The following is a 26,993-nucleotide window of genomic DNA, read 5'->3' as shown; positions in this document are numbered from 1 at the left end:
GTTCCCCTCTGTCTGGGAGCATTGTTACCGGAAAAGACAACATTTGCGACAATGTGGGCTTAACCAGATATATCCAGAACCAATTCGGAACGGAAAGACAGAAGCAGAAGCGTGCTCTACAACAATGCGTAATACACACATTTGTTCGAAATATAGTTAGCAGGCGAACTGCGTTCTAGATTCATTCCTGCACCAGATGCAGTTATATACTAGTAACAATATTATACAAAAAGGTATATTTTTAGTTTTTAAAACGTATTATATACGAAAGGTACTAATTCAACTTATTTCTAATTTGAACCAAACAAATAAAGGTACACAAATCCTGATGTGTTATGGTAGTATGTATGATATAGAAATTAAACCCTCCAAAGAAGCAGCCATCTAGTTTATGACGGGATCACCTTAACTTTTATCTGAACCAACGCTTCGTTAGGCCGATACCTGAAACCATCTGAAGCGACGCTTATGCCCCTGACAAAGTGTTTCATATTAAATTCTTTAATTAGCAAATTAGGGATGAAGATAACATCATTAAGTTTTTTTAGTGTACATTTAAGGATAATGTGTTTATAGTAGAAAAGGAATATAAAATTTACCTACAAAAGTATACTTAACTCTTGATTTTTGAAGAGTTCAAGTGCTCTTGATCATATAACCCCAAATTAAATTATTATAAGAAATTGTTCCAATAGAGTTGAAAAATCTAAACTCGCATATGAAAGATTCAGCGACATAAGTGTATAACTTAAGAACATGATTTAGGATACTTTACTAATAAAATATTCTTGTTCTAGCTATAATAAGTAACCATAATGGTATGCTTAAAATAGGAATTTCGAATGGTTTTAGCTAAGCGAGCAATGGAATACGGTTAGAATAACCAGAGCTTTGCGTGTACCATCCAATTATTTCTTTCAGCGGATAGCAAGTGTAATTTCAGACTAGATCTATTATCAGAGGTAAATGTTCGAGTGTAACCGCAAAGACAAAATATGTAAAATAAGCAACAAAAAATGTTGTTTTTTTTCTTTAAATTTACTACACAAATATGAGTCGTATTGAAAAAAATCGTTAAAAATATTGTTGGTGACGTCAAAATACGTCTTTTATGTTCTGAAAGTGTTTTGATTGATGCCAAATTTTCGAGAAAAACGAAAAAAATAGGTGAGTAAAGTTAATTTTTTTTATAATTGCATATGTTTTTAATCTTGCTTCTTGCTTCGATAGTTTTTCTTATTAACTACCCGGGCCCGCCACAAGAAGGTTGTTGCATTCAGAGTCCTACCCTACATCTATCCCATCATATAATCTATTGACCCAGAATTCTATTTTGGCCCACAAAGGACCACACAGCTGGCTTTTTTTTGTCTTTTGGCCACCCTCGCTTTCGATATCCAGAGATTCCTATTTCTTGTACTGCTTGCGTCTTTACATGTTTTCTGGCCTTCAGAATGAGATTTCGGGCCTCTTCCTCCACTTTCAGCCTTTCACCAGTGATCATCGACAAAGGAATGTTTTCCGGGTGTCCACAAAAGGCATTTTTCTTTAAATCATCGGATAAGTACCTGGTCAGCCGAAGTAGGTTAAAGAAATTCCTGGCGCCATCTGAGATGCAGTTGTGAACTTCAATCGTAAACCACATTGGGCTGTAGCGAGAAGTCTCGCATGGTTCAACAATCCTGACTCAAAATTGTACATGTTTTCCGGGCATTTCTCTGTCGCTACGGCTGGGTCCATCTCTCTCCAGTACCGTTGATCAGTACTCAGATCTGATTCCACACTCAAAACTTCGATTAGTTCCTTCTCCATGCCTTAATATGATATATTCTAAAAATCTCAAATAGTTAATTTCCGATAAGTTTTCAGTGCTTTTTCTATAGGCCTTAAAAACGCTATCGGGCATGAAGTTTGACTATTCAAACTTTCGAAGAGATGAAGAGAAGGAAGCACATTACCATGCAGTTGGCATATCGATCATTGCAAAGGTCTTTCTAGCTGGCTAGCAACACTTATATCCTCATATTGATTTCATGATCCCACATAGTATTCACAGCAGTATCGTCGTCATGAATTAGTTCTTCTTAATTATTCATATAATAAATAAGTCAGAGCACTTAGTTGTGGCCAGGCTGATATATTGTAAATCAAGCTTTTTAACGGGTGTAATATGTTCCTGTGTAATACGCGTGGTTTTATTAGGTCTACATTTCATCTTAGTTTGATCTTTACGACCATTGTAATATAGTCTTATCATTGTAAAAGCTCAGCTTCTTTTGATACGAGTCTACGTCTTTACTTCTTTCTTAAGACTCCATGAAATTACTATAAGCATCATAAAGCTTCCTTACAGAAAAATAATTCGCTGTTCTAAAACTAAAAGGAGGAAAGACTTGCACCTATTTTTTTTAAATCAGTTAACAAAAAATTCACAATTTCAGCAGAAGGCAGGTACAAGACTTTCGTTTCTGAGAGAAAAAATAGTTTATATGACAAGTATGTTTTAAGTGCATCTTTTCCATAGAAAATGATATGTCAGACATTCTTCATGCTCAATGGTAGCTTTATTTTTTGCTATTTGTTCTTTAAGGATTATAAATCTAACAAAAATCAAGGACGCTAATGTGGTGCCACTAAGAAAGCCTGATAGTAACTAAGGATAGTTCGCCGTAGCGTTTGCTTGACGGTCAAAACAAATGAAGATCGCGTAGCAGAAAAAAGGGTGTTTATGACTGTTGTGCATACGCATATTAATGCAGGTTTTTACGTAAATAATGATGCACATGGCTAAAGAGGAGACACCATGCAAACCTACCTTTATGACATTTTATAGAACATGAATGTTATTTCTTATTTTTGTAGGAATTCTCCATTAAGCACGTTTATAAACAAATGCGATTAAAAAAACCAAAATTTGATACGTTTTTCCTAATTTTTTTCCTTTTGCTCTACAATAGTTGCTTCAATTAAAGAATTTCCTTAACATAAAATATGTAGTTTTTTCAATACGACGCATATTTGTGAAGTGAATTTGAAAAACCCTTTTTTTATTTCACATATTTTGTCTTTGCGGCTACGTTAACAAATTTTTAATTTTTGGTGAAACTTCTCGCATTTAACTGTTAGATAATAAAGCCCAATCACGCCGCTCAAAAATAACTTCCGTATTTCGTGGAGGGTTTTAAGTAAAAGTAGAGGAAGAAGTTAGAATAAATTGTGAAGTATGAGAAAAAAAGGTTAAGTTGGATTTTTTGGTAGCAAATGTAAAATTGTGACCGTTAATAACACGTTCTGCTTATAAAGATGATGAAATGATATTGAAACCTTTAAAAGAAACTTCGTTGAATTTTGAGAAAACAGCAATCGCGTCTAAATGAACAGAACCACCTGAATGCCTTTTGTCTTAGTAGATGCGCATCCCATGTACGAATTTTTCATACCATTTAATAAATTGGTAATAGAGAAACATATGCATATCTTGGAATACCGCAAGCAGAAACCAAAGACGTACGTATAATAAAACAGCCCTTGAAAATAGTCTCCCAAATTCTCAGAAAAATTTGGGTTTCCAAATTATCTGAGGAAAATACAATCCAGGTGACCAATATTATGGCCATTCCTATACTACTATACACGGTTGGTTAACTGTTCTCTAAGGCGACTGGTACATCAACATGACGTCGTCAATGCTAAAATGTGTGTATACCATGCCGCAGATGGTGTTGCAGAGGAGATTGATCTCTTATTTGATTCCAGCGAAACTACTCGTGGCCTAGCATCACTTTTGGTGTAGATAAGTCGTGTACAGGAAAGAAAACATTCGCTTCTAATAAGACAGCATGCTTAAAAGCCCCTTGATGGTCAACTCTATGGCATCATAATTAGAAAAGAGCCATCGATGGGTGGGTCCAGCATGTCAAATCCGCTGGATTGAGATCGGATACTAAGGGATTTCTTTTTGCCTGTCAAACCGACAGTATAGACACATTAGATTACAGCGAGCGCATGACGAATCTACCTGTAGGCGACAACAACTGCCGAACGTGCGAACAAGAGCCAGAAACGCTTGGAAATTTTCTCAGTGGATGTTCAAAGTATGCATGCGACGGGTACTTAGAAAGATACAATGCGGCTATAAAAGTGCTATACTACATCTTCGGCACATCTATGGTGTTGATCTAATTTCCATCTTGCCAAACGCCTAGGGGGAGGCTGAGTCCGTAGTGGAGAATGATTAGCGTAAAGTATACTGGAATTTCGCATTGTCCACCTCTCAACGTATCAGTGCTAAAGAGCCTGGTATTGTCCTCTAAAATCTGAAAACCAAGATAATTTACGTTATTAAATTCTCGGTACCAGTCGGTAGTAATATCACGGCAAAGGAGAAAGAAAAATGAGAGCAAAATATATCCAGCTCTTTTTTTCAAAGTGAATATGTTATACGAAAGATACAAAGTCCATTTTTTATTTCTCATAATCTGCTGCCTCGGAGGTATGAATACTTCATTTCTTAGCCAACTCGACAATATCCCGGATTTCCAGCGTCAGGCCCAGTCCATCGCAAGCCAGATGCAAATGGCACGAGTAGACGACGTACACGTTTCGGTTGTGTCGAGATTGTTTGCTTTAAGGAAACATGATTGTTGCTTCTCGAGCCTACAATTTAAAATATCATAACCCCTTTGACCCTAATAATAACGGTTATGTTGGCTATAGCGTCGCTACTGACAGGGTTTCTCATGGCATACAGGCAGATAACACAAAGGCAAGATACTAATAGGAGCACCAAAAACTCTTTTACCATACAGGAGTTCTTTAATCTTTATCATCATTCTTCGCTTCCCGAGAATAGTTCGGGGTTTCTCAGTACCAGCGATTGGGGCGACAGCCTGCAAGCCAGTAGCGTTGACGTACATGTTTAGCAGGTTCATCTCACCGGGATTCCCGGAAAGGCTAGTTTCCAGCCAGAACATCGACAAGAAATTGTAAGTAGTAGAACAACAGCTGCACCTGCGGAATATGTTTCAGTTTGGAGCCAAAAGCTGACCACTTCCACATGAATGCCACGACACGGCATCAATTTTCCAACCTATCCGGGAATAAGGGATGACAGCTTCTCATCAGATTTTCGCACAATAACAGATAAGCATGCAATCGACAGCAAAATAAAGACAGATGGACATTCACTGTGCGGTTTTCTACTATTTCCCTTTTCTGAAAAATTCACGCTCGAAGTGACCGGACTACATGAAAAAATTAGAGAATAAAACCGGATTGCATCCCAGAAACAAAACTTTCGTCCAATTTTAGACCTGTAAATGTCAGTCTTCATGGTTTCTAGAAGGACCTGTAGAGGACTTGATTTATATTGAATTTAGGCCCTCTTTTAGTACTCCAAAATGGCATGTAAGTTCATTTTTCCCACTTGTAGGGGTAAAAGAGGGCTTAATTAAAAATCTCTTTCAGACCTCCAATGTATGCATGGAAAGAAATCGGACTGCTAATCAGATCACTAGATTTGTCGTATTTTATTTAAATTACAAAGTTATATAAGCAGTTCACACGCGAGAAACGCATTATTGATTTATTTGAAGCAACCAAACCTATTTCTATAGCTTAATTTAGCACTACTTCATCTAACGCACTTCACTGATGCAGAATATCGTACTCAGATTATATCGGTCGAAACAGTCCTTATACATATACTCAGCAACAAATTGTTAGAACTTCTGAGAAACTACCAGTACCGAACCGAACATTTGTTGTACCCCGAGTTATGTTTAGTTTTTTTATTTTAACCTCGGATATTTGTAGGGAATTTGTTACTGAAATGTTGTACAATAACTAGGGGAGCGTGTGTTCTGACGGCAGGCTTTGAGTTAGATTTCCTATATATTATGATCGAAATGTAATATTGATATGCTTATTTTTCAAGGTAAAGCTCACATTATAAGCGAACATTGTTATTATTCAAATTATGTTTATTGCAATAATAAATCAATGTTTTCCTAATAATCAATGAAAATTATGTAGCAAAACCTAGTTAAAGGGGTCGTCTAATGTGTCAGATCAAAAAAATCGATTTTTTTCATAAATCACGTCCAAAACATGTATACAAGACGTGGCTGAAAGAACTTGTCGTGATTTGAAGTGGTTGAAAAGTTACACGCGCAAACCGAAGCAGGTATACGGAGCGTGTATTGGCACAGGGATCATCCATATATTACGTAAGACGTTTTTCTTTTGTTTATATCGTTGTTTCCTTCTCAACTTCACAGCAATTTTATGCTCGTCTTTATTTAAACAAAAGAAAAGCGTCTTACGTAATATATGTACTCTATGGACCAGGCATAGCAGATTGATGGTGAGGCCATTTTTATCATGAATTATATACAACTTTTAAACGTATTTTTTTCAAAACACGATTTTTTTAACTGCTGCCATCATATATAGAAAACTATTTGATTGTTTCTGCTCAAATTTATACAGCATCTTTAGCGCATATACAATTTCAAGTTGAACTAAAAGAATTAAGATTGCTTCGTTAGTTGTTTTAGCACTTATATAGAGCCCCCAAAAAAAGGAGTAAAATTGAATTTCTTCTGAAGCTTACAAAAATTTTTTTTTTTTAAATTCTTCCTTTATTTTAGTTCTGTGCAGAGTCTCAAGTCTCGCGAATAAAATGACGTATGATTTTTTGATTTCAGATAATTAAAATAGCCGGAATCATGGCAGCAATGGAGCACCTCTTCTTTTATATACGAGTATATTCCTGTTGAGCGGTGTACCTCCGAAAATATTCTGTGTAATAACTTCAAACAATTTCCAAAGTTTGTTTAGATGTATTCAAAAAAGATATTAAATGTAATAATTAATTTATTACAAAATCCTGTTAAATAAAACAAGAATCCAACAACTAAATTTGGACCACAAAAAACAAACAAAAACAAAAAATCCTATTGTAATCTGAAAAAAAAACAAATAAAATCTTCGATCAAAAATAAAAAAGAGGAGAGAAAAATGAGAAGGTAGCCAACCACATCCCCTTCCTTCCCTTTTTCTTTCTTTTATCTTTTTTATTTTTATTATCATCAAATTACAATAAAATAAAATAAAAAACATAATTAAATCAATTTGATACTCAGGTATCAAAGAGAGAGCACCTGTTCGTGGGTGCTGTCAATTTCTACCACTTCAATTTTTCTTGCCTTAATAAGCCTTAACGTTGGTAATGCAAATTTATTTATGTTTTTTATTTTGTTTTATTGTTATTTGATGATAATAGAAATAAAAAAGACGAAAGAAAGAAAAAGAGAAAGAAGGGGATGTGGTTGGCTTCCTTCTCATTTTTCTTTCCTCTTTTTTTTATTTTTGTCCGAAAATTTTATTTGTTTTTTTGTTTTTTTTTCAGATTACAATAGGATTTTTTGTTTTTGTTTGTTTGTTATGGTCGAAATTTGATAATAGAATTCTTATTTTATTTAACAGGATTTTGAAAGCCGTGTTTTAGGCGACCAAATTCCAAATTGAACCAGAGCGACTTTTCAATGCCTAATTGCACTTTTAATCTAGAAGATAATAAAATTTGCTTGCATACTAATTTCGTGTTGATTCACACTCATTCCGCATTCTGTGTTTTTATCGAAACAAATTCCAAAATTCACCGAACTTCTTCCCCTTAGTACTTTAATTGTGGTAGATAATAAACTACCCTCCCAGGCTAATTTCAGATTGATTCGGACTTGTTTTGGATTTCTTGTTCTCAGCCGGATAAATTCCGGATTCAACTGGATGACTTTCCATTAGCACTTTAATTTTAGCAAGTCGTACAAGTCCCATTTTGTTGCAACAAAAGTCAAACGACACGCTGTTCCCAATTTCAAATTTCAATCTAGAAAATCAGGAGAGCACTATCAAACTACATCTTTAAACTAGAGTTCGCTGGGTTCATACAAAATCAATAAAAATTCAGTATTTTCAACTACTATAAATTTATTAATAGAAGTTTGAGTCCAGTAGATTAAAACCCCCTTAATCATAATCAACATTCACTCCATCACGAAAGACACTTAAGTTTCCAACCCAATTCAGATCATCCTTTAAAATTCTTAGAAGCGAATAGTGAACGATCCGTCACGTTTCACGTATCCTCGGATACTATATTTTCTTAATTCGCTGTTGTATCATACACCTATTCGGCACACCGATAAACTCACAGTGTAAAATTATTAAATTACAAATTTCGAAGTTTATCGTAAACATAACGACCGCCTCCAGTGTAATAACAGCTCGACGGACATTGAGGTTTAATTTTTATCTGGTATCAAATCAAAGCCGCCACCGTATAAGCTAGACAAAATTAAAAAAAAAAGACATCGAAATTAATGAGAACTAAAATAATTTGCTATAGGTATTTTCCACCTGCCATGATCTATTATTAAATTAGCAGGGCAAATTAATTTTAAAAAAGAATTGCTTATTTTACAGTTTCCTCAAATATATCGTCCTTTTCCTTATAACATTTAATAACCCTACCCAATAACCATCGACATGGTGGTAGTGAATCATGTTTGATAAGACCAATATCTCCGATAATGAGATTTAGAGTCTTATTGACCCACTTGTAACGTTTTTTCAACAATTTAATGTAACCAATACCCCATATTCTCCAGTAAATTCCAGAATTCGTTTGTACTAATTGCCAACGTGTCAATTGGTTCTCTGCAGTAAATTCCACGGTTGGTTTGAATAGTGGTCAAAGGAGCCCCAAATAAAAAATGTCCAGGTGAGAGATAAGCCAAGTCCTAAGGATCATTGGAAAGTGGAGCAATAGGGCGGGAATTTAGGCACATTTGGAATCGCAGTAGGAGAGTAGAAAACTCTCCTAACGCAGGGTTTGAGCAACAAAAATTCGCTTCAGATGTTGTTTAAAACTTTTAGCACAGGCTTCCCATAAACCCCTACAATGAGGTGCAGATGGAGGTATGGAATGCCATGAGGTGCCTTTGGTAGCGCATTCGTTATTTAAATTTGTATCGAGTCTGAGTTTCAAAATGAAACTTCTTAATGCTTTATCGGCCGCATAAAATGTCGTGCCATTATCACTATACAAGTGAGAAGGTCTTCCTCACGTGGAAGAGCATCGCAGGAAGGCGGCAAGAAAGGCAACAGATGAATAGTCAGACAGGAGCTCTAAATGTACTCTACGCGTGCAGAAGCAAACGAAAGTTCTGCGGAAGCTTTATAACTTTTGTTACCACTTCTCGGAGCAAAGCATACATTAAAAGGGCCTACATAATGTACCCCTCTATGTGTGAAAGGGCGATTAGGAGTTACTCTCAAATCCGGTAAATTCCCCATAAGTTGCTTGATTAGGTCTCTAAACAGAGGACGGGCTCTTAAGATCGAGAAACGCTGTCTGAGCGTATGCAAGGTTCATTGTAGACCACCGTGTAGGGATATAATGTGAGAATATACAGCTATAATTTCAATCAGGTGATGCGATGGTAAAATTATGGGATGCTTCACATCAAAATTAATAGGAGCGTATCGTAACCTTCCTCCTAATCGCAAAAGACCAGTAGAATCCAAAAATGGATTTAAGTTTTTCAGAGGTGAATTTTTTGCAATTTTCTGATTTTGGCTCAAATCTTTCAGTTGAAGCGAGAAGGACTCAACTTGAACATATTTAATCCATATTATTCCGGCTTGTCGGGTTTCAAGCGTACTTAGCAAAGGAGTCAACCATTGAGATTTAGAATACATTTAATGCTTTTACGATGATTTATTTAGATAAAAAGAGATATTTCGGGTTTCAATCATTTCAATACTACGAATCTTGCCGATGTTTCGTGAACATTGCAGTTCACTTATTCAGGGCTGACCTGAAATTGAGATATCAGGTTATGTTGCTCGTATGTATATTCTCTACGATGCCTGGGATTGGCCAGAGCGCACCACTATGGGGACTGATCGACCTGATTGGTAAATTAAGTCATTCTGCTCAATCTGGGATGACAGAAGGCGAAATCGGAATGGTATTATATCCATTGTCCCTATTGATGTTATTAGAGTGTTTTAATATTTTGATTGCTTCTCTATGTTTTCTTGGAAAGATTTTGTGTGTTTTTGCAATTACTGTTGTTTCATCAAATAAAATGTTATGTCCTGTTTCGATATGATGTTCAGCTATTGCTGATTGCGTGAAATGTTTTAGCCTGACTTTACTTTCATGTTCCTTTATACGTTGGCTCACCGTTATCCCAGTTTTTTCAATATAGACTTTGCCACAAGAATAAGGGATTTTATATACTTCAGGATCACTGAGGAGTGCCTTTTTCTCTTCAGCGTTATTTATTAGTTGTCCTATTTTCGCAGGTGTTTTAAATATTGTTTGGATGTTGTGTTTGTTGAGAATTTTTCCTATTTGTTCTGTGACACCTTGAATGTAGGGTAGGATGGAATAACTTTTCCAAAACAACAATTTAAAATATATCAAACAAATAATTGAATGTCAAATATTTCACACATGGCTCAATAACTCATTTGCAGACTTTCACCATTCGAAAACTATCTAAAATGTATAAAAAATAAACAGCAGTGCAATTGAAAAACATTTTAATAACGTTAAGAAAAAAATAACATTTACTGCTATATAAAAACCACCATTATTTTTTATACAGGAACTTAAAATTTTAATGCAATTAATTTAATTCCAATTATTCACTAACAATCTCAATAGAGTCCATCAGAAAAGCAATTTTGTACTTGTGCAACTTTTGAATAAATACAACTTAATCGATAGCTAATAGAACTACCTTGAAGGATTTATTGCATAAGCAGCATTTGTAGAACCTGAATTATTTAGTTCCGATTTGCCAGTCAAATTCGTAATAAAAACTCTTGGAGAAGATATTTTGTGCATGCGCCATTCGCGATAAAACAGAATCTAATACGTGTCTTGTGAATCCACCTTGAAAGATTTATTTTGAATTTTAGTTGGATAAATGAAAATTCACTTCATCATTAAAAGCCTGATAGAACTACATAGAGAAGCATTTTGTACTTCGTAATATTCCCAGTCGTGTTTTGAAAGCATATCAGTGCATAACAGAGTTTATTAGAACTTTTTTAAAGGTAATTTAAGTCCCAGTAGCCGTTTAGGTCCCGAATACATGCGATTAAAAACCGAATACAAATAAAAAGGATCTTAAGAAGCACTTCAGACCATATGGAAACCTATCTGCATCCTGTATGTTTTTGAACAGTTTCTATTGATAATCTAAAAAACATTTTTACTAGGGTTCCCATTTGTGAGAAGGTAGTACCAAATAGGTGCCTCGTAGAACCACTTTGAAAGCATTGTTTTGAGTTTTAATATCCGATGAATTCAAATCCAAGTTCCCACGAAAATTCCTAACAAAATCTCTTAGAGAAGCAATTTTTTACGTGTACCATTCGTAAAAAAGCAGAACTTAATAGGTGCTTCCTAAAGCCACCTTGAAACCATTATTTTGAGTTTAAACTTTGGTTGATTTAATCCAGATTTTCCATTAGAAATCCTAATAGAACCTCTTATAACAGCATTTTAAAATTTGTGCCATTCGTAAGAAAGTAGTACCTAATAGGTACCTCGTAGAGCCACTTTGGAAGCATTAAGCGAGTGTAGCTACTTTCTTACGAGTCGGCTCATAGTTTGAAACAAATGAATAGTGAATTCCGAGCAGTGAATCTAGGCAATATGCAATCCTGAAGAATACTTATTCGACTGTGGCATTTACTGTGGTAAAGGGTCCAAACTCTTATTCCTAAAAAGATGACACTACGTTTGAAAAGAAATAAAACAAGAAGATTACTGTTCACCTCCACTTGACAAGAGTTGGGCAACGGCGATAACATCGACAGTGAAAAGACACTTGAACAATGCAAATCAAATTGATGACCATTCTTTATCATTTTTTACAGCGGTGTTCGATCCGCCATCTTGAATTTCGAAAATCTGTTCACGAATTCATCATCAACGGCCCCAAAAACCCCAATGTGCGAATTTGTTTTAAAATGGGATTGTCTTAGTAACTTTTGGTAGCCATATGGGATCCAACATATTTAGCATTGAAAATCTGATCACGGATTTGTCCTCAGTGACGCCAAGACCCCCTATATACATGCATGTATAGGATTTTATTTGAAAAATTGCTCCAATACGGAAAGTTAAGTGTAGCAAAAAAAAATGTATGCCGTTAAGCCGCCACATTAAACATCGTCATCTCGATTTTCGGAAAACTAACAAATTCAATTTTAAACTTGGGGTCCATGGGCGCAATAATTTCACTTTTTAAGGGAATATCTTCACAAATTCGAAACGAAAATAATCAAATAAATATTTAATGCAATAAAAGTTCATATTTTTTTAATGAACAAATGTAATGTTGTCAGTTCAACATTTTGTTCGAATTATAATGACGCATTTCGAAAATTAAGGAAATTTTATATTATAATTAATGATTTTGACGTTTTTTAATAATCGATTCGGTAGCCAAAAACGTTGCTGAAAAAAGTCTTGGAAAAGCGGAAGTTTGGTCCTTACCGCGTTAAAAACGTTTATAGGCACAAACTCAGGGTGACCGGAAATGCCAATGGTCCGTCCTTGCTTCAGAATAATCTTAACACACTTTTGTAATCCCAAGTCCATACCAAACTCTCTGTGTACCCCGCGACTGAATTTAAAGCACTCTAAAGTTGCTTTGGACTAGAAGCATAGATTTTCAGGTCTTCCATATAAAATTATTGAGTGACCTTATGCTCGCAGTGATTAGTGTCACCGCAGATGTACCTAGGAGAATTGCGTAGTGCGAGCGCTATTTGCAGATGTGTTGTGCAAAAAAGCAAAGAGTTAATCTTGTTGCTCTAAATGATGTCCCTATGGATGGCTACGCTGTTCGTTGTCAACGGATATTTTACAGATAAGATAGCAAATATAGTTTTCCAAAAAGGCATCAATATCTCTATGCATCTTACTATGTGTGGCTGAAACTTCAAAAATCCTCTTGAGTTCTGTAGAATTCTCTTGAGAACAGAAGAATTCTCCTGAATGCAGTAGAAACCTCTTGAAATCAGCAAGATCCTCTTGAATTCGATTAAGTACGATTGAACACGCCAATATTCCCTTAAGATCTGTCTTGAATTCAATAGTATTCTCTTAAATTTAGTATAATTCTCTTAAACTTAGTAAAAATCTCTTGAATGTAGTACAATTCTCTTTTATTCAGTATAAATTTTTTTTTAATTCAGTAGAATTCTCTAAAATTTCCTAAAATTCTTTGAAATGTTTGTGAATTAAGTTGAGTTATATTGAATCACATACAATTTCCTTGAGTTTAGCAGAACTCTCATAAAATCTGTGGAATTCCCTTTACTTCGTCTGTACTCACTGTAATATTCAGCAAACCCGTTTAAAAAAAACTCTAGTACATTTAACAAACTCTTTCTCAGCTGCTTTCTACTCAAACTGTCAACAAATTTAAAATTAAAAATACTCACTACAGATACCTTGCAAAGAATCCAGCAGATTTCCCCAATCGTTCATTAATATTTTTAAAAAAACCAAAGGATCACAGCTAACACATGAAACAAACTTCATCTCGGCTGTTTAAAATAAAACAGCCAACAAAATTTTAAATTAAAAATAAAATCCCCTGAAATACCGTCCCTATACTCTAGTACATATCTTCATCCCCACTGTATACTCTGCAACCCCAAAAAGGAATCCCTACTACATTTAAAAAACCCCATTCACAGCTGACTTCGACTGAAATAGCCAAAAATTTAAAATTTTACCCGTCTCAGCTGCACTCAACTAGGTGTGCTTTTTGGGTTTGTTTAGTATTATTGTTGGGATGAAGATATCCAGTAGAATCTTTGGAAGTTGTGAGGGGTACTTATTTTTAATTGGAAAAATTTTTGTCCGTTTTAGTTGAAGGTAGCTGGAATGGGGTGTATTGAATGCACTAGGGATTGCTTTTAATGGTCCCTGAATATTTGTCTGGAGATGAAAATGTAAATGAGAGTTCAAGAGTAAATATTTTCATTTTCAAATATTTTTGGTAGTTTTAGTAGAATGTAGCTAAAATGGGCTTTGTTAAATATACAAGGGGTGGTTTTTTGGGACTGTTAAATACGATTGCGGAGATTTCTATAAGATATCTACATGATTGTAGAGAATTCTACAGAATTCAAAAGGTTTATACTGAAATTCTACTGAATTCAAAAGAATCCTACTAAATTTAAGAGAATTCTACTGAATTTAAGAGATTTTTACTTATTTTAAGAGAATTCTACTGAATTCAAGCGAATTCTACAGAATTCAAGACCATTTTGCAGATTTCAAGAAAATACTGCTGAATTCGGAAGAATCCTTTAGATATCAGGAAAATTCTACTAAATTCAAGAGAATTGTACGAAACTCCTGAACATTCTACGAAATTTATGAAAATTTTAAATAATTTAGCTAATTGGGAAAAAGCTTTTTTTAATTATTGTATCTCTTCGAAGTTTAAAGCTGCACTTGAGGACAACTACACACATTAAAAATGGAAACGAAGGGGATATTATACGAAAGAAACTTCTTTATGTACAAACACTCGTCGATGTCACATCAAAATGAGGTTGGAGTAACGAATTGAATAGATTGTTTATCGGCGAATAGTTACAGTACTAACCTGCAATACAAGAGTTCTGCGTCTAGTATTTAAGAAAGCTCTAGTAAAATTGGTCAATTTCTCTTTCCTCACTTCAATCCCATGTGCTCAAATGCAATAAAAAATCCAAATAATCAAAAATATATATATTCAATAAAACTCTCTGATAAATTTTTAATAAATTTTATCAACTAACTGAAGATTAACCTTAAATAAACATAACCTAGAAGGCAGAAGACACTCCACCTGTCAAAAATTGGAAGGTTAGGTCATCAAACTTGCTTACACTACTTACTATTTATACATACATTAGTTTAAACATGGTGTCATTTTCTTATGTTTTAACCGGCCCTCTTTTTGTATTTCTACTTACCCTATCACTCTGCTGGAAGTGACGAGCAACAATTTTATTGAATCTTGTGATGAAATATAATAAATTAAACTTTTAGTAGTTTTATGAGAAAACTACTTGGCGCCCTTGGGGAAATTTCTAGATTCATTTGCGAGTCCCAGTACACTGTATATTAAATTAGTTTTAAATAAAATTAAAAAAGTTAACAAAAAGCCAGTTGTAATATATAATTTTTAAAAAAAGTTTAAAAACAACTGCAGGGTTCCACTGTGAGCAACCGTCATCTAAAAATAACACCGACTTCTAGTAGAAACGCGGTAAATGAAACTTATGGCCACATCCCACGACCGTAAGATGGTTGATCACAGGGCACAATGAAATCACAAAGACCGGCCTGCGAAACCCTCGTGTGTCTTGAGGACACGAAGCGACCTAAAGGTGACAACTTTCTGTATCCATACCTCCGAAAGCACCGATCGTAAGGGCAATTGAATAATATAGTTCGTTTCTCGAAGTCTTGGAAAATGATTTCAGGCCTTCAGTGTAAAATGGAAACTACAGTCTGAAAATGGTAATTGCAGAAAATTTGCCACTTCGTTTTTAGAAGAATTGACTCTCTCTCCCCCGGAGCTTTAGGCAGGACAGAGTCGCGGCCAACACGTAAGAGTGGCGAAGACGGTAATTAAGCAATCTCAGGGCCGCGTTATGTTTTTAAAATTGCGTCGTTCCCGCGTGCATGAGACTCCCAGATATTTTGTGTTCTAGGTACTCAGCATGTGCATGACACGCTCTGCTCCTATCGCTGGGAACTTCTTGGCTATTGAAGTATGGTCCGCTTCGTAATGGTGGTAAAACTTGCGATTCTCGTGAATCCTCGTGTTCAAGTATAAATTCATTTTGCTACGATTTCCTTCTTTAAAGTAATGTATGGAGCACGGGAAACACCTCTAGTCTGCAAGTTTCTCTCGAATGATTATCTTGCTCTCTGTTTAATATGAGTTCGTATGTTGTAAAATTGGCCTTGATTACCTTATACTACTTTTCTTTCGACCATAATTCACTATAAAGTGTGCTTTGTAAAATTCTTGCTTTCTTTCAACATGCTTTCGCGGCAATTGCTTAAGCCACATTGGCCTCGTGTAGAATTTTAATTTACAGGTCTAATCAACCCTCTCGGATTTTATAGCTTTCGCTTCATTAATTTTCGGTTTTCAGGGGTTTCAAGTTAATTTTACCTTTGTCAGTATATTAATTAATTACGCTTATGAATTATCGCTTGGAGTATCGGTTGAATGATCTAATACCCTTAAGTTGGTTTAATCATTTGCTATATAATTTACCTTGTTTACAATATTCTATCTCTCCTGAATAACCGATAAAGCCAATCGTAACTATGGGCAATCGCCAGTTGTTATTTTTTATCAAATCTCTTCCCACAAAAAATTCTTTTTTCCCGCACATATCTTTTGTTCAATCCTGGACAATATTTATATTTCTAAAAATGTAATACGAACGGGAAAACTTTTACTCTTTATATTATATTTGAAAGAAGGACTTTTCCAATAAGGTTTTTATTTCCAGAAAAAATTTCAACCATTACAATTTCCTTACTCACATTTATTTACGACAAGACCAACTTAGACTTCAGATGATTTTAGAATTTTTTACCGAGTTAATCCGTCTAGTAACTCTTATGTATCTAATGTTTATGATTTTTTATGGTACTCTTAGGACCACCAGGCGCCCCTGGGTCCGTTTCATTGTATAGTCAGATTTTCATTACCTCTCTTCAAGAGAACATCTTGATCACAGCTGACCGACGCAGCTCGTTGCATCGAGCCAGCACAACCGCATATAATGTAAACTTTTAGTGTGAATAGTCCTCCATTCCAAATCATATAAATACCGTCCACTTGTCAAATAAAATTTTTATATTTTGACATTTTTCATTTTAAAATTGTGCCGATTTTCTTATTATATTCAAAAATTAGAATTGGAACCTAACACTTTGGTCCTTCGGTTCGCGGATATTTTACATCTCGAGCGCGCTTTCGATACAATTCCGTCAATCGTAAGTATAAAATATTGCTTTTGTGGAATAACAAGTTTTAATTAGTGTGCTATAGTGATTTCAAAACTAGTATTTTCGAACTTAGTGACTGCAAGTGATTTTAAAACTAGTAATTGTGAAATTAATAACATTTTCAGTGACTTAGTGACTAGTAACGTTTATAAAAGAACTTACAAATACCAATTCCATAAAGGTATATTTAAAGTACATTCAAATATTTTAAAACTTAAAACCGCGATTGATTTCAAAACTCAAGGGCTTTCCACAAATTCCACAAAAGCAAGCCAGCACCGACAAGGAGGAGGATTTCCAATCTTTGACATGCGGTATCCAGAGAGAGACAGTTCCAATATTCCACAATCAAGGACTCAGAACCAGGAAGTTTCAGCCTTCCGTACAATTCATTCCAGCAAGGGAAGTTCTAGCCTTCCACAATCCGTTCCAGTAGGAAGTTTCAGCCTTTCGTATTTTTCGTTCCAGCAAAGGAAGTTCTAGCCTTCTACAATGTGTTTCAGTACGCAGTTTCAACATCCCATACAATTAATTCCAAGCAGTGGTTCTAGTTCCAATCTTTCACCATCAGAAAATGGAAGTTTTATTCTTTTACATTCATTTCCAGCAGAGAAGATTTTTTATACAATAAATCAGTCGTCAAAGTAGTAAGTCGAGTTGCTAATAATGTATTATGATATTTCCATTTCCTTGTTTCTATATTCTTCGGTCACATTATGTTATATTTGTTCAGTGCAAATAGAAATTGAGGTTAAATTTACAATCTTATTATGACTAACTCATCGCATACGGTTTATGACAAAGCAACGAGAAAGTATGAAACGTCAGTTTACTAATTTTGAAACTCTTTTAATTCAATTTTCCATTACTAACGAAACGACATTATTATTACTTGATTTACACTTGATATTAAAAAGACACAATGATTTCTGGAATATGTTGATAAATTCAAAGTCAAATTAAATTTCTACAATCTCTACAGTCAGCTTTCACTCAGTCACAAGATTTTATTTCATTTTAATATTTCAATTCGATACTAGATAATTAGTCCATTAATATTGAACATTAAATGAATTCGCGTCTGGCATAAAAATGCCTTTCAGAGCATTTATTCGGAAATTCTTACAAACTTCGGACAAATTATGTTAATTCGAACCTGATATTTCTCGTTTCAAGGAAATTTCAAGTGAGATGCCTTTCATAGTATTTAACCAAAATTTTCCAAACTCAAAGATTATAATTACAGCTTCTCTGGTTTTTCATAAACCAGCAGCTATGAACATAATAATTGGCGGATTTTCTTATAAACTTCTATGCTCAAATCAACTCCGCCTGTTAGGACAAACTAGTGTCCTGCAGGAAACCAACTGCTTTTAGATCATCACTAGGCGTTTCACAAAACTGTGATCCACGGAAAGAATTCCATTTTTTATTTTCTCACAATTTTATATTTCATGAGCCGCCGATTCTAGAGAAGTTGAATCGAGAATGGCCTTCCAAAATATGTTTCAAACACAAAATTCCATTTCGATGATGATAAACATAATTTCATGATTAATCAGATAACATCTTTTAGAAATTTTATTCATTCGAAAATAATTTGAGAAAAATCTAAATTTCAAATCACATTTTATTATAAGCTTCTATAGTCAGGTTAATTACATTTGTGTTCCATCATAGTTTTGTTACAATTTTAGAATATTTTATGATTTTTCTATTCTGGAAGAGTTCAAGCCAAAAAAGCGTTCCAAAAGACTAATTAATATATTTTCGAAATTCAAATTTTAATGATAAAAATATTTCTACATAACACTTTTCAGAAAATTCATTCCCTCGAATTTCAGTTCGAGAAAGATCAGATTTCAATTCATAATTTTAAATTCAATCAAAGATCTCTTCAAAAAAGAGCATCTGAATTTGATACATAAGATCGATATTCCAGAACTTTTAAAACTTAAAATAATTTCAATTTGAAGATCTTTATAATAATTTTAAATCTCTAAACAATAAAAAAGAGGCTCAAAATTATATGTTGAAGAAAAAGGTCATTTGGCATTTCATACTACAAAAACATGCGAATTTTATTGTCCATATTGTATATTACATTCGATATTCTGTTCTCAAAATCAATATTTTGTCAAATTTTAAGAAAAAATGACACCTATTTTCACAAATTTATATGTATACCGCGAGTCATGAATCGTTTTTCGTGTATTTTTCAATTAATTTTGTCCATTGCAAATTTCCATTTCAATTTCCAAGTACAATTTCTAATTTCAAGTCTCATTTCAATTTTCAAATTTCCATTGCAATTTTCAAGTTTCGTTTTATTAAGCATATTGTTATCTGCACTTGTTCTAAGCACTCATGTAAATCGTCGCAATTTCGAGATTTAATGTTAGTTTAATTTTCAGTTGAGTTGATTGTGGTGCTGTAAGAAAATTTGTATTGTCCGTATGTATAAACACGCAACTATCGCAACTATTAATGCACGCAACTATCTTCTTAGCATCAGATACTTAAAATCTCAATTTTTTCTTTTACATCATGTTTATTTCGAATTTCATTCCAGAATATTGTATGCATTGAAAGTCTAAACATCGATACTGTATTGTATGATTTTAACATTCATTTGTTTCACGAATTACAATATGTTTAATTTTAATACTACAGCGCACCTGAAATTTTTCAGTCCTGAACAATTTTTATATTTCTAAAAATGTAATGCGAACCGGAAAAATGTTACTCTTTATATTATATTTCAAAGAAGGACGTTTCCATAAGGCGTTTATTACCAGAAAAAATTTCAGCCATTACAATTTCCTTATTTACATTTATGGACGATAAGAACGACTTAGACTTAAGATAATTTTAGAAACTTTTACCGAGTTAATCCGTCTAGTAACTCTTAGGTATCTAATGTTTATGATTTTTATGGTACTTTTATGCTAACCAGGCGCCCCTGGGCCTTAAATAACGAGCTGCGATGCAAGTGAGAAAGAATTTTAATTTTAAACTTTGCGCGCTACATACTACTTGAGCTATTATGGATGCACTTGAAGTCACCTTCAGCAGAAGTTAATAACATTTTTTAAATTTTTTAACGCTGAAAAAAGGTATTGCGATTACTTTGTGGGTTTCTAATAGAAAATTTAACGTAGAATCCGAATTTCAACAGTTTAAAAGTTGATCTTGCTGTTTTTCTTTAGTTTTTTAAAAATGAATCGAATCGGAACCCAATGGGGTCTTTACGGGTACTTTGTAGAGGCTCCTTTCGGTTCCTTCGGTCCGCCAGGACTAACATCTTTCAATCTTCAAATGCCGCGAATTTATTTTCTCACGCCTGGTGAAACTCCTACAAATAAAATATGAACACCATTTTTAATAGTACTCCCTTGTCTTTAATTCATTTACGAGTAAGAATTGTGTTTGCGCCAATGAATTTTCCCGATTAGGATGATCCACCCCTTCTACCTTTTTTCGTCAGAGGGATGAAGTTAAACCGGGCATAAAAATCCTGTCCACGATCATTTTGCTCATATTGGAGTGCCAGTTTGATGCATGCGATTAAATGCGTTTAAAGGGTTTGATTTCACCTCTTAGGTTTCTTTTAACTTCTATATATTTGGAAGAGAAATTGTATAGGTCTTATAGGCCCATATATAACACGGAGTTTGTTGTGTCCCAACGACATCTGTACTTGTTCTTTTTTTACGTAGGGACGATCTATGATCATCAACTAAAAAAGAAAAAGTTTCTTCTACCACGTGGATACAGGAAATCTTGTATAGTATCGTCTCCTACGATTATCGTACTATACTTTTCAGAGCTCGAAATTTTTTGAATTTACAGCCAATCCTAAATTTACTAGTAAATGGGTTTTTGAATACTTACAGTTCCTTCCGGCTTTAAGGACCCGCAATGGTCATTCAGAAACTGCACTGTCTTTAGACGCTTTCTGAGTTTCGGACTCGCTATTATGTCGATATGGCGGATCTTCTTGTACTTTAAACAAGGCTTTGGTGAAATGAGGGCACAGTCTCATGAAGGTATATAAGTAGAATAGTGGAACAGTTTTGACCAGTAAGGTGACTGCTAAAGCTTGTCCAGAAACCTGATTGGTCAAATCTGTTCTATTATTCTACTAATCTACCACTGAGTCTAGATAAGTTGGAAGATTTTTGAGTCTGCCCGATATTATATATTGGATAGTATGTAGTATCTTGAAGATACGTTGGAGGGGGAAGATATGGTAGTGCATAGGTATAACTATTGCCTGGGGGAAATAGATTTTGATACGGGCATGCAGGTGTATATCGAGGGTTCTGAAATAGATGCGTAGGAGTGTAAAACGAGTATGAAAGTGGACGAGTTGGAATATTTTAAGAGGGGTTTTTCGCAATATTCATTTTCTCTGTTTTGCGTTATGTTTGAATCCCGCCTATTCGTCTCTTGTACGGATTAGGTGATTTTGTACGCTCTGGACTATAATCGTTACGTCGAAATGAATAATAGGAGCTGGCCGAAATTTTCTTTCTTTTATCATTGTATCGTTGTCTCTATTTGTCATGTAACGCATGTTAGTAGGCCTCATACAGATCTTTGGGATTTCGCATATCTGCAAAAGTGTTGTACGCCAAGTCTCGACCTTTTTCGTATGAAATATCGTAGCATAGTATTTTGCCCACTTCTTCGTGATTCCTGACCATTTTAAGAAGAGGGTCTCTTCTATTTGCGACTCTATGTGCTGCACCCAGAATAACCCTGTTGTAAAGACATTCAAGACTCAATATTCCGCGACGACCTTGACGGCGTGAGATGTACAGTCGCGGAACGGAAGACTTCAGATGCATGCTTTTGTTCATGTGCATAACCTTTCTTGTCCCGATATCAAGGAATCTGAGCTCGAACGGCAAGCACGTTCGTTGCAGATACTTTGTTCCTCGCCGACAGTTCGGAAGCCCAAATCTGTCGGATGAGACGTTTGTGTTTGATTCGGAGAGTACCCTTTATAGATGTCACCTTCTGAATGCGGCTTTGTAGCACGCCCAGGTATGTATAAGTCTCTCCAGCACAAAGGTGTCGTATAGCGCTTCTATCAACGAGCTCAGGGTTTTCAGGGATACCATTAAGTTTTTCTCACTTCAAATGAACCTTAGCGCATTTGTCTAACACAAATTCCATTCCAATTGGCTTAGTATATCGTTCGACAATCCCTAGAGCTAGATGTAGTTGCTCTTTGTTTTTAGCATACTTCTTAAGATCGTCCATGTAAAATACATGAGTCACCTTGTACATTCGATTTGCAGATTTACCGTACAAGTATCCGTCGGAATGGCGAACTACTAGAGATAGTGGCAATAATGTAAGGCATAATAGGCGTGGGCTCATGGTGTCGCCCTGAAAGACACCTCTCTGAAAGGTGACCTTGTTAGTTGTCACACGATTTTTTCCAGATGAGATAGTAAATCTGGTTTTCCAAAGCGACATCAATCTCTCTATGCACCTAACCATTTGCGGATGAACCTTTAAGCTTTCCAAAAGACAGATGATTAGTCTATGGGTGGTCGAATTGAAAGCTTTCCGATAATCAATCCAGGCCATCGATAGGTCACGCTGGTAGAATGCTGCATCTTTGCAGACACATCTATCGATGAGCAGGTTCTCCCGACATCCCGCTACGCCTTTCTTTGAGCCTAGTCGTTCATACTACCTCCTCCGTAGTGATGGATGGGCATTCTCTCCAAAGTACTTCTACCTCCTCTGGTTTGGGCGGGTGGTCGACAGTAACTGGAGGGTCTTGGAAGAATTGAGATGGGTCAGAGAGAAACTGTTGATTTTCTCTGAGTCACCTCTCCCTCCGCTCTAAACTTCTCTTAGCGTCAGATAGTATCCATATGCTCTCAATAATATGCTGCGTGATGGTCAGCAGCTTTGACTTGTTAAGTGTGTGATAACGGGTCCGGAGTTCGTGCGGGAACTTTCGAACCTTGGCGGTAAAATTCCTGCCAGATCTGATGTAGTCAATCACACACTGAATGCAGAACGCGTACTGTCTTGCCCAGCCTATCTTTATGGCAAGTTGATGCATTCGTATTTTGGTCTTATGATCAAACGTTGGTTTTGTTTTACGGTTCGCATCGGTCAAAGCTCTCGCTGCATTATACAAACAATAATTGATAGCCCAGAGGTCATATTCTTTGGAAAAATGTCAACGAAGCTCGTTATCCATTTCAGCCAGATCTTTAGGCTTGAGAGAAACCTTGGTGTTGATGTTTCTCCGAGTCATAAAGAATCGCTCTTTCTCTATTGGATGCCTGCCCGCGGTTGGTATTAGTGTCGCCTTTCTTTCTCTGTTGCAGGCTTGTTCTAGCTGTGGTAGAGTAGGCGTTCCGCTAACATTGCCCCTTTTTCGGAGTAGTTCGGCATGGTTTCGCAGACGTTGCTGCGAAATGTGCGATAGCTCCGGGTTTTCGCACCACAGAGCATGCAGCCATGCCATGTAACCCCGTTCAGGGGCCACACTCGTATCGCAGCACTCTAGCAAGTCGCGATTCAGTTGCTCCGTCCACCTAAAGGTCCCGTGATTCCGCCGATCCATCGCATTGAATCCATTTTTATTGGCTCCCCCAGCTCTAGAGTGGTCGTAATTGTTGGCCGACCCATTGTCCGGAGCCCTGCGCGTTCTGTTGTTTTGAACCGCACTTACTACAACTAATTTTGGTGTTGTCAATGTTGTTCCAACGAGAAGCTAGGGAAAGGGTTTCGTCCATCCTTGTAGAGCCCCGCATGCAAGGATAAGGCTGCGTACCTTGAGAGGTCGCCCAGTATCCCCGAGTCACCGTTCTAGACACCTCACCCAGGTGCTATTCAGCTTTCCGCACGGTGTTCTCACATCCGCTTGGGGGTTAATTCCTTCGGTACCACTCCTGGACAATTTTCCGCAACTGCCTATTTATTTTTGTCACCATATTCAGCAGAAACCCTTGGTACCGGGACCCTCTATCCTCAACCCGAGGACGCGTTCGGTTGCTTTGTCATAGGCCCTTCGGATTGATTCTAGAGGAACATTTCACTTCATTATTTTTTATATTGCATTGAAATAGGTTTCAATCCTACCTTTTTAAAATTTGGTACCAGATACGCCCCCCTCCCTCCTATTGACTGTGTGCGCTTAAACAGTAGCGCTGCTATGGTCAACCATGTACTAACAATGATGTACAAAAGCATTTCGCCTTATTGGAAAAGGTTTCTTTATATTTTGTTAGAAATCTGACACAATAAAAAGTAAAAATGTTTGTGTAAAGACGCACCAAATTAATTCAAAATATAATAAGAAGGTTTCAAATGCGTAATGCAGATATATTTAAATATTCGAAAATCGAATAAGTAAGGTTATAGACTAGATTTGAGGCTCAGTTCAATGATGTCACTTTCTAGCTGACGACACTCGCTGTTTATCTGGTACGCGTGTTCATGTCGGTTTTCTAAGAGAACACGAGTGTAGTTAAACATTTACGTGAAATGGATATAGCAACTAAAATAGGATTTCAAGCGGTAACTTTTTCAGTTATATTTAACCACAAAGCTATAAAAAAGAAAAATCCATTAGCCTTCTGTCAACTAGCAACTAGCTACTGTCATAAAACAACCAAAACAACATGACTGTCAAGCAAGTACCTAGATTGCAAATAATTCATTTAGGAAATACTTTTTTGTTAACACTAATCCAAATTATACAAATCAACGAAAACTTACCCAGGTCACTTTTTAAGTCACACCTCGGGGATTACTAATGAATCATTAGTGGATTGAATGTCATAATTTTGTATTTCAAATATTATTTCAATCAAGATAAATTTTCATCAATAAATAAAATCAAGGAACGTGTAATTCTCAATTCATGAAAACCCCAGGGATTCCTTTTCGCGGCTACTTGTTCACCCCCCCCCCCCTTCCCTCATGCGTTTAAGGCGCTTTCTGAGGTTCAAAAATTAGCCCATACATTACTTCGCCAATCTTTTCTCCTACAATTCTAAGTTGTTTGATTTCACATTTTAACCACAGAATATAAATGCCTACATACAGGACTGAACAGAGGGCTTTTTTGACCAATGTTCTGGTTCTTGTTTTATTACAATTAATTGAAAATTGATGCATTTTTTGCGCCTTGGATGTAGCAAACCACCAACATGGGTGTACTCATGGTGAACGAAGTACTGGGGTTTGTGTCTCGCTATGAAACTGCTGGTGGTCTAGAGTATTATTTTTTCGACGATACTTAAAACATCGTAAATGTTCGGGTCGAGCTCAGGATTAAGATTGAGTGCCTGTCATGCCTCACTCAACTTTTCTGTTGTTAGAGATCACAGCCGGTTTAAAGAAATTAAAAATGAATAAATATTAAGGAATTTAATATTCTGCATTCGGTTGATTACATAACGAAGAAATAATTTAAAAATATAGCAGAAAATCGGTTAATCCGTTCAATTTCTGGATATACCTTTATCTATCTTTTCCGATTGTACAACAAAAAATATTGAAAAAAAGATGCTGCGCCCATAATTAGAATCTGTTGAATCCGAAAAGTATGGAATTTTCATTTATTTTATTTTAATTTTCTTATTCATTTCATTCATTCCTTTTTGTCATTTTATTATTTTCATTTCATAGTGACAATTTTCAATTTAAACCCTGCAAACATCGACAATAATAAATTTTCTGTCTTTTTTCTTGAATGTTTATTGTTTCAAATACAACTGCTTGCGTCACAATGAATGTGCTTTTAGTCAGAATTGATTAAATCTTTTGCTTCAAAATTCATATTTTGTGGTTCAATTTCTTTGTTTTGAATTTGAAAATTTAAAATATCATTCACAGAAAGCGGAGGAGCCTACTTTTTGGAGGTGGGGACTTAGTTATAGAATTATAATATTAGATGGGACAATGTGTACAGTTTATACTATGTTAAAATTTTATGAGAATTATAAATATATTTCCAATCGATTTACAAGATAGAGTGTTAGCGAAATAAATCCATACTAATAAATTTTCCTTTAATTATTAATTTTATTTTAAACCCTCCTTCAACCCCGAAGTGCCTCAAATATGACCCAAAAATTAAGGAAATAAATTATTACGTTCATTATTGTTAATTTTGAGCAAATATCCGTCGTCTTTTTCATACAAATAATTACTAGTGGGCAGTTTGTATATTTCCCATTACTTTTAAAACAATTTCCGATTGTATAAAGAAATGCACATTATGTAAACAATTATTCAATCCTAAAAAATGTAACAAATAATCGTATTGTCTGATTGAAATGTAATTATTTGTCATTGTTTGAAGTAGTACATTTTTCAGAAAACATTGTATTATCATTTAAACAATTATTTATTGTCTATTTTCCAAATTTCTGAACATTAAGCTAGAAGTGTCCACCTTTTTAAAATTGTTATACTATGCTACGAGGGTAGTTCAATAAGTCCTTAGAATGAAGTATAAAAACAATTTTTTTTGGGTAAATTTTTTTTTTATTTTTCAACATAATCTCCTTGGAGCTCTATACACTTGGTCAATCGCTTTTCAAGTTTTTTTAATCCTTCAGAAAAGTGCGTTTTTGGAAGTTCCTCAAAATAAGCACTTACAGAGGCAATGACGTCTTCGTTGTCTGGAAATCTCTGTCCACCGAGCCATTTTTTCAAATTTGGAAATAAGAAAAAGTCACTGTGGGCTAAATCTGGTGAATACGGTGGGTGCTCGACCAATTCGAGTTTTAGTTCTTCAATTTTAGCCATTGAAACGAAGCATGTGTGAACTCGGGCGTTGTCGTGATGAAAGAGAATTTTTTTTCTCGCCAAA

General features: G+C 35.3%; 2 protein-coding genes across 2 annotated transcripts in view; one reads left to right on the top strand and one right to left on the bottom strand.

The window, feature by feature from the left end:
• LOC117170713 (synaptogyrin) overlaps positions 1 to 26,993 on the bottom strand; it is a 349,909-nt gene that overhangs the window by 175,242 nt on the left and 147,674 nt on the right. The window lies entirely within an intron of this gene.
• LOC117170715 overlaps positions 1 to 26,993 on the top strand; it is a 228,121-nt gene that overhangs the window by 132,381 nt on the left and 68,747 nt on the right. The gene's annotated exons all lie outside the window — the stretch shown is intronic.

The sequence above is a fragment of the Belonocnema kinseyi genome, chromosome 4 (genome assembly GCF_010883055.1).
Source record: "Belonocnema kinseyi isolate 2016_QV_RU_SX_M_011 chromosome 4, B_treatae_v1, whole genome shotgun sequence".
In the NCBI taxonomy this organism is placed as follows: domain Eukaryota; kingdom Metazoa; phylum Arthropoda; class Insecta; order Hymenoptera; family Cynipidae; genus Belonocnema; species Belonocnema kinseyi.
Note: the sequence above shows the minus strand (reverse complement) of the source record. Positions and strands in the feature narration are given on the sequence as shown.